The following is a 7742-nucleotide window of genomic DNA, read 5'->3' as shown; positions in this document are numbered from 1 at the left end:
CATCCACTGTGCTTTTTATTTGCCTTTCACTTGCTTCACAAATTTGTATTACTGGATTTTCACTTTGCTTTTAATTTTACATTGTTCCTTATTTTCACTGCGTTCATTATTACACACCACTTTCTCTCCACTCGTGCAGTGTTTTCATATATTTTGCATAACTTTTCTATAGTTCGGTATTCAATAACTCATTCAGTCCTTTGTAGCTTATTTGATATTCAATAATGTACATTTGGTCTTCAGGCCCATTGATTATTTACTTTTGCTTGCTCAGCATCGGTCTCTACCCACACCAAGCCCCAAGCTTCCTGGCATGAGTACTATCTACCTACCACTCACCAGTGTACTGCTGCTCCTCCAGTTGCTTGCGCATACCTCTTCTGCTTTTCCTCACTCTCCTCTATCACAATGGGAGCACCGGCGAGCAGTGCTCACCTCCGAACATTTGTGCTGCCTCCTGCAGCATTGTGAAGACATTGGCATCCCCCCCAGCTCCTTCTGGGGGACATGTGGTTCAGGGCTCTGGAGGGCTCTTTCGCAGCTCCCTCTGACCTCTGCGTCTTTCCCGCTCTCCTGCAGCCTTCCGCAGCTTTCCTCCAACCGGCTCGTCTGACGGTTCCCCAAGCGGTCCTCCAGGCAGGCTTCCAGGTGGTTCCCCATCTTCACGTGGCTGTCTCCTTTTTTGTATGCACCTGTAGCCTCTCAAGTGGCTGCAGGTGCAAGTCATTTGCCTGATCCCAATTACTTCTTTGAATGGGACATGCCTGACGTTCAAAATCGTGTTTCACAGACCTCTTCCTCGTCCTAGAACCAAAGTGGTGTGCACAGATGGAAGAGTGCATTACTCTTAGTTGCCTTTTCCTCATCCCAGTCTTAAAGAGATATGAATGGGGGACAGTTGGAGTCTGTGACAATGAGGAAGATTGTAAATAACCTATAACGGTCGGGTGAGGGTAGGATGTACTTTCACAAAGGGAAAGAGGGATACCATGCTACACCCAAAGACATCCTCTCCTCACTCCCCAAATTCCCTCCACCCAGGTGATTCTCCCTGGCATATCCACCCCCAGGGTCGGGTTCCAAAAGTGATGGCCTTTCCCTGGCCACCTGAGAGGACAACCCAAGGAGAGTAGATGGGAGGATGCCCTCAGATTCCTCACAGACTGAAGATTGGGATGCACTAGTTGGGAATGCCAGCATTAAGATTTCACCTATTATTAAACATAAAACCAAAATCAACATAAAATAGAACAGAAAATAAAACCATTACTAAAACAACATTATTGCTTTCACCCCCACTGTAAGTTTACAATTTCTGCGGGTTTTACAGATCTATGGAGCAAAGAAGAATTCATATAGCAAAACTCTGATGAAAAGCAGTCATTTTGTGCCCCAACTATCCCAAACTCTTCCTGTGGAGATGTGCTGCCCTCACTAGCTTACCTTATGGAAAATTCTGGAAACTTTGATCTTCTAGACCATGACAAATTCTCTGACATATGAGATCCTGTTTGTCCAATCCTGGGGTAACAGCAGCCAGTACACTTCTCCTGCCCTGGATAATCTCTTTTGCACCTCCAAGGTGTCTGACTCGTCATTTTACGGAGTCCATAACTAACCAGACCTAATATTACTGATCAAGCTGTCCTGTAATGCCCTGCTCTACTTCTGTCCTCCTAAACTACCTTCCTATCTTTTCCCGACCAATACTATGGCTGAGATTGTTTTCCCATTTCTTGAAATGCCACAGTAGTCCAGTGTAGGCCCCATCCTTAGCCCACCTTGCAGGAAATGTCTGCCCATTAACCCACTACACTGGTATCCCAAAAGTTTAGCATCCCACCATCTGGTTTTAATTTTATCTTGCCATGGTAATCCATCTTCCCTCCCTCCCTATATGCCGGCAACTTCCATCCCTATTCCATAATGCAGGTGGGGTGTCTCATAACACCTGACATTGGCACCTCTCATCTTTTAACATGGCCACCTGCATCATTAGGCCCCGCCACAGTTACCCCTCTCTGTTCACAGCACGTTCCCATCATCTTTTCCTTTTAGCATTCTGACTGCTGACCTTCAGCCCCAAATATCAGACTTATTTAACCTCTATTTGTCTGACTTGGGGGATGCCCTTGACAGCTCGGTACAGACTTGGGTGGCACCAAAGATCTCTTATGCCAATGATATTTTGCTATTAGATTGTACTAAGGCTGGCATAACTCGCCTACTAAACACCTTCGATCAGTAATTAACTGTGAATGCCTTAACAATTAATAATGAATACAGCAAAGACGAAAATGCTGGTATTTACGGCAAGAAAGTGGTGGTTGTGTGGACAAAGAATAGAAGTTATGAATATACGATATATGGTGTTCCAAATGTTTACAACACAGGGGAAACAGGCTTTGATTGGCCACATAATGGACAAAGCTTCTCACTTGCTGTGCCAAATGATATGAAATTAATAGGTGCGAAAAGACAAGGAGGGGGAAATAGAGGGAGGACAAACCAAAGATTTTACTAGGCCTTGTGTCATTCAAATCACACGAGGAGGAGGAGAAGTGCAAAGGGGGTGAAGGGGTGGAGAAGTGCAGGTAATCAAAAGGTGCAGCCAGCAGGAGGCTCAGTGCAGGTAATTGAAAAGTGCAGCCAACGGGTGGCTCATAAGTGCAGAGAGAAGGGACTGTAGGGTTACAGATACAGAACACAAGTGCTGGGGGAGCCAAGAAATAGTGTGAGGTGCAACTGGACAGGTCGGGACCTGGACCCAAATTCAGAGGGTGGTCAGGTGACCAGTGCATGGAGCAGATGGGTCTTCAGCAGGGGAAAGGAAGAGAGAAAGTGGAAGCGAAGAGGAAGGTCTTGAGTTACTTCCGGAACCAGAGATGGTTCTGCTCAAGTTTGAGTGAGGCAGGGAGGCTGTTCCAGAGGGAGGCCCCAGCCGAAGAAAGAGACCTGCCCCCAACTCTCCGCTTGGAAAAGCGACTGATCTTTAGAGAGTTGGAGGTGGATGAGCGGAGAGCTCGAGATGGGAGATACTCAGGAAGAGCGAGTTGGAGGTAGTGCAGACCCAGGCCACAGAAAGCCTTGTGGACAATGCAGAGGGTCTTGAACCTGATCCTTGCCACCACTGGCAGCCAATGAAGAGATTTCAGAGCTGAAAGATACGATCCCTGGGCTTGAGGCCAAGGACAAGTCTCGCAGTCCTGTTCTGGAGAAGTTGTAGAGGATGGAGAGTAGAGGCAGGAAGATTTAAAAAGAGGCTTTTGCAGTAGTGCAGCCTTGGTAGGACAAGAGCTCTGGAGACAATGAGCTTCTGGGTGAAAGTGAGGAAAGGAAGTATACCTCTGAGGAGGTGCAGCTGATAGTTTGACTTCTTAGAGACATTGGAAATGTGAGGGGAGAAAGAGGGTGGAGTCAAAGATGACCCCAAGGTTCTTATCCTCACATGTAGGAGCAGGAAGAGGGCCCAGAGAGGGCTGTCAGAAAGAGAGGAAATGAGGGAGCTGGTGTTCCGATGAGGAGGATCTCCGTCTTACTGGCATTATGGCAGAGATCATTGGCAGGACACCACTCCTGAACTGCGGACAGATAGCCTGGAATGATGGAAGGAGTAGAGGTGGCCGAAGGGAGGCTGAAAGAGAGCTTGGTGTCATTCACATAACATTGAAAGTTGGAGCAGAGATCAGCGATGCAGTGTGCAAGAGGGGCCAGGTATTGGTTGAACAGCCTGGGAGAAAGGTTAGACTCCTGGGGAACACCATAGGTAGAGAGAGAGATGGAAGAGAGGAAGGCCCTAGTTGGACCTGAGAGGGTGAGTCAGAAAGGAGGTCAGCCAGGCCAGGGCCTGATCAGTGATACCCAGGTTATCACTGAGACGCTTGTGCAGGATGGCATGGTTGACCGTGTCAAAGGCAGAAGAAAGATCGAGGAGAATAAGGACAGAAGGAAGGTTAGAATCAAGGTTAGAGAGCAGGTCATCACGGATGTTCAGGAGAGCAGGTTCCGTGCTTCTGGCCGCTCTGAAGCCAGACTGATGGACATGGAGACAACCATTCGATTCAGTGTGAAGGTTAAGCTGGGAGATGGCTAGCCTTTCAAGGAGTTTGCCCAGGAAAGGAGTGATAGATATCGGGCGATAGTTAGCCGGAAAAGAAGGATCGGCAGAGGGCTTCTTTAAGAGGGGGTGCACAAAACAGTGCTTCAAGGGGGAGGGGAAGTTTCCAGTGGCAAAAGAGTGATTGCAGAAATCGGGCAAGGCTGGAGCAAGGATGTCCATGTGGTCCTTCATGGTTCTGGAAGAATAGGGAAGAAACTGTTTTGACGAGACTTTCCTAGATTGGACTTGTCTAGAAACGTTGTCAGGGGCGAACAAGGGAAAGGAAGAGAAGGGAGGAGGAGAGGCGGCCACAAGTAGGCTAGGAGTGGAGGAGGAGAAAGAAGAGGAAGAGAAGGTGGACATGATGTCCGGAGTTGTAGTGATGAAATGAGAATCCAAGGCCGTACAGAAGGCCTTGGAGAGACAGGAGGGGTAGAGACTGCAGCAGGATTGGCAAGCTCCTTGCAGATTTTGAAGAGTTCGGCCGAGTTGTTAGATGCTGCAGAGATGAGGGCCTGGATTTTAGATCTCTTCTTGGCGAGGACAAAGAGTCTGGACTACCTTTGGAGCAGGCAACAGGCCAGTTTGTCAGAGGATGCACCTGTTGCCCCCCACTTCCTCTCCGCTACCCTGTACTTGCGGTTAAGGGTGACGAGGTCGGAGTTGTACCAAGAGTTGCACTTGGATTTAGGCTTCAAACGGATCCTCTAGCGGCAAGTATATCAAGAGTGTCAGAGATAGAAAGATGAAGGTTGGAAAGGGCTGTGTCAGGGTGTGAGTCAGCCAAAGGTGCAGAAGGAGGACAGAAAGTAGAAGCGAAAGCCTCCACTGACACACGCTTGATGGGTCGGATCACTGAAAAGGTAGGTGGCAGTGCTGGAGTCGGCTTGGCCTGAGGGGTAGAGAGAGATGGGAGGAAAGGAGAAAGTGATCACTCCAGGAGAGAATAGTGGTGAGAGGATTGGGGGGTCTGAGGAGAGCAGAACATCCAGGGTGTGTCCAGCAGAATAAGTCGGGCCAGAGGGAAGAACTGAGAGAGAGAGGGAGTCGCAGAGGTTGCGAAAGAGTCCTGCAGAAGGACAAGAAGCATCCAAGTGGATGTTAAGGTCTTCGAGGAGGAGAAGTTGAGAGGTATAAGCGAGGAGGCAGGAGGAGAGGTCTGCCTACTAGGAAGGAGGCTACTATGAGAAACCTGAAGGTGTCTCCCTAACTAGTTCCCGGAGATCTGTAATCCAGGTGGTCAGGACGGCCATCGCTATTGGATCCAGTTTGTGGGGGTGGACCAGTGTTAGGGAGAATTCTCCGTTAAGGCTAATTTCCCAAACCTAGTGAGTCCCCCAGCAGCTTTGCTGGATTTTTGGGGTTTATTTTTTTTCTCCTGCTAAGAGTGAGACTCGTTTTCTCCCACTCTTAGACATGATTTGAGGTGTCCTTTGACTTTGTAATGTGTTTAATGGGCTATGGGGTCTTTTACTCCGTAGGGTTCCATGTCATTTTGGTAAGTGTGTTACACAGCACCCTTAGTGCAGTAACACAGGGGTGTCATAGTGACCCCCAAACATAGACTCCATACCCTGGGACGGACTACTGTCTCTCCAGGCATGTAAAGTCACCATTGACTTTACTAGTCTTAAATTGGGAACAGAACCAGTACAAACCATCATATTGTGGAAGTACTGGTAGGGGTAATTAGATTGCCCCTGGGTCTGTTTTTCAAGGGGGCACTGTGCAGTCCCCCCTCGTCGAGTTTCTGGCTGGTGGCAGTGGTTACCACGCGAAATATTCCACCAGAATATTTCCTATGGGATTTTCCCATTCATTTTAAACGCACCACTTTTTGGTGAAATGTTAAAGATACTGCTGGGTTATTTATTTAATATTTATTCCCCGGTTGGGTCTTTTTGCCGGGACTCGGTTTTAAAATGGCGTTTGTTCGCCTCTGTAACTCCAACCCAAGTCGAGCCCTTTGTTCCACTTTTTGGCGGGCTTCTCCACAGAAGCCTCCAAAAGTGGTGCCACTCTGTCTGGGTCTACAGGATGTGTGGGAGGATGGGTTTAGGCACCCTGGACTGAGTTGCCTCTGCAACTCAAGTCGCACTCTTGTGTGATTGGCCCAGTGGTGAGCCGCCCGGCTCACCACTTAGCATGTTTGAATGACAGCTAGGACTGATGAATGGGGGTTTTCTGCATAAACGCAGGGCTTTGGGGACTGGAACTTCAGAAGTCGCCACAGGACCAAAGAATCCGAAGAGGGAGAGCTGAGCTGACCTGCAACGACACCACCGTTGGAGTCCTGCTGAACCGTCTCACCACTTCCCAACGACAGAGAATATCTTCATCCCGGAGAGTCTTCTTCCTCTGAGCTGGTGGGGATAACCAGTTCGCCCTCTTTTTCGCCTTCCTGGATCGTCTCGCGGTCGAATCGCCCGTGCCAAGCACCCTGGAGGCCGGATAGCCACGCTTCACCACTACCGCGAATAAAAGTTAGTACCTTTTTACCGGGAAACTCCGCAGCTGGTTTCTTCCCTGGCAGTGCAACGACCTCCAGCTTTCCTCCACGTCGAGATCGCCTCTTCCCCTGGACGAAGCACCGACTTGCACCCGCTGCCAGGAACAACTACCCCCGCTGGAGCTTTCTCACCATTTCAGGTACTGAGTCCCTCCTGGTCTCCCTTGCAACAGACTGCTCAAGGTGTCCCGTAAATCCTTGACTTTCTATCCTGGGGTGACTTGGGACCTACTAACTTTTCCTGACTTGAGCCAACCCTTTTTGAACTCTGCAACGACCCTTTAAAAGTACTATTCAACAGTGTGATCTTGGACACATTCCGCCTTGCTCTCTTCAAGAGTGGGCCTGGCCTATGATCTTCTTGCTCCTCAGTAGATTCTGCCTTTTTTGACTTGCTCTGGTTCTCCTAAAGTGTTGGTATTGTGTATGTTCCTAATTCTGCTTTTTTTCCCTCCCTTTTTAATTAACTTATTGGAGTGCCATCTTAGGTTAAGCGCTCACCTCTGTCTGAACATAAGTGGTGTTTTAACTAAGACTTGTTCAATAAGTAATCAGGGATGTATATATATTAATAGTGACTGTGTTAGAACTTGCTTGCCATATTAGTGTTAGTGTATTTTACAAAGTTTGTTTTTAAATAAATAATAATATACTTTTATACCCAAGCTCTGGTGAGTGTTTGCTTGTGCTACTGTATTTTGGTACCCATCTTGTATACTCTATATGCTGTCTAACTCTTCTTGAGAGAAGTCTGGCTGCTCAGCCACTGCTACCAGGTAAATCTGGGTGGGACAGATTGCTACCAATTGGGTTTACTGCCAACACCTGTAGTCTTAAGCCTTTTGCAGTAGTCCCTAAGGGAACTGCACAGGTTTCTGCCTAACAACCAGTGAGGGAGGATCACCTGTATGGGGGTCCTCTGGGAGTAGAAGTGCGACACCGATGGAGGAGACGCGGTATCCTCCTTCTTTGAACACCTTTTCCCCATCCAACCACGTAGGATATTCAGAAACACCCCCCCCCCTTTTCCCACACAAACACTTTCACACAACATGAAAGACAATGGACTAACACCAGAGCCGTGATATGTCCCAACACAAGCGTCAGGTAAAGTCAGGCAATTGACCAGAATCA

This window comes from Ambystoma mexicanum, chromosome 9 (genome assembly GCF_040938575.1).
Source record: "Ambystoma mexicanum isolate Mex_15411 chromosome 9, UKY_AmexF1_1, whole genome shotgun sequence".
In the NCBI taxonomy this organism is placed as follows: Eukaryota; Metazoa; Chordata; class Amphibia; order Caudata; family Ambystomatidae; genus Ambystoma; species Ambystoma mexicanum.
The sequence above is the reverse complement of the archived record's forward strand: the minus strand, read 5'-3'. Positions refer to the sequence as shown.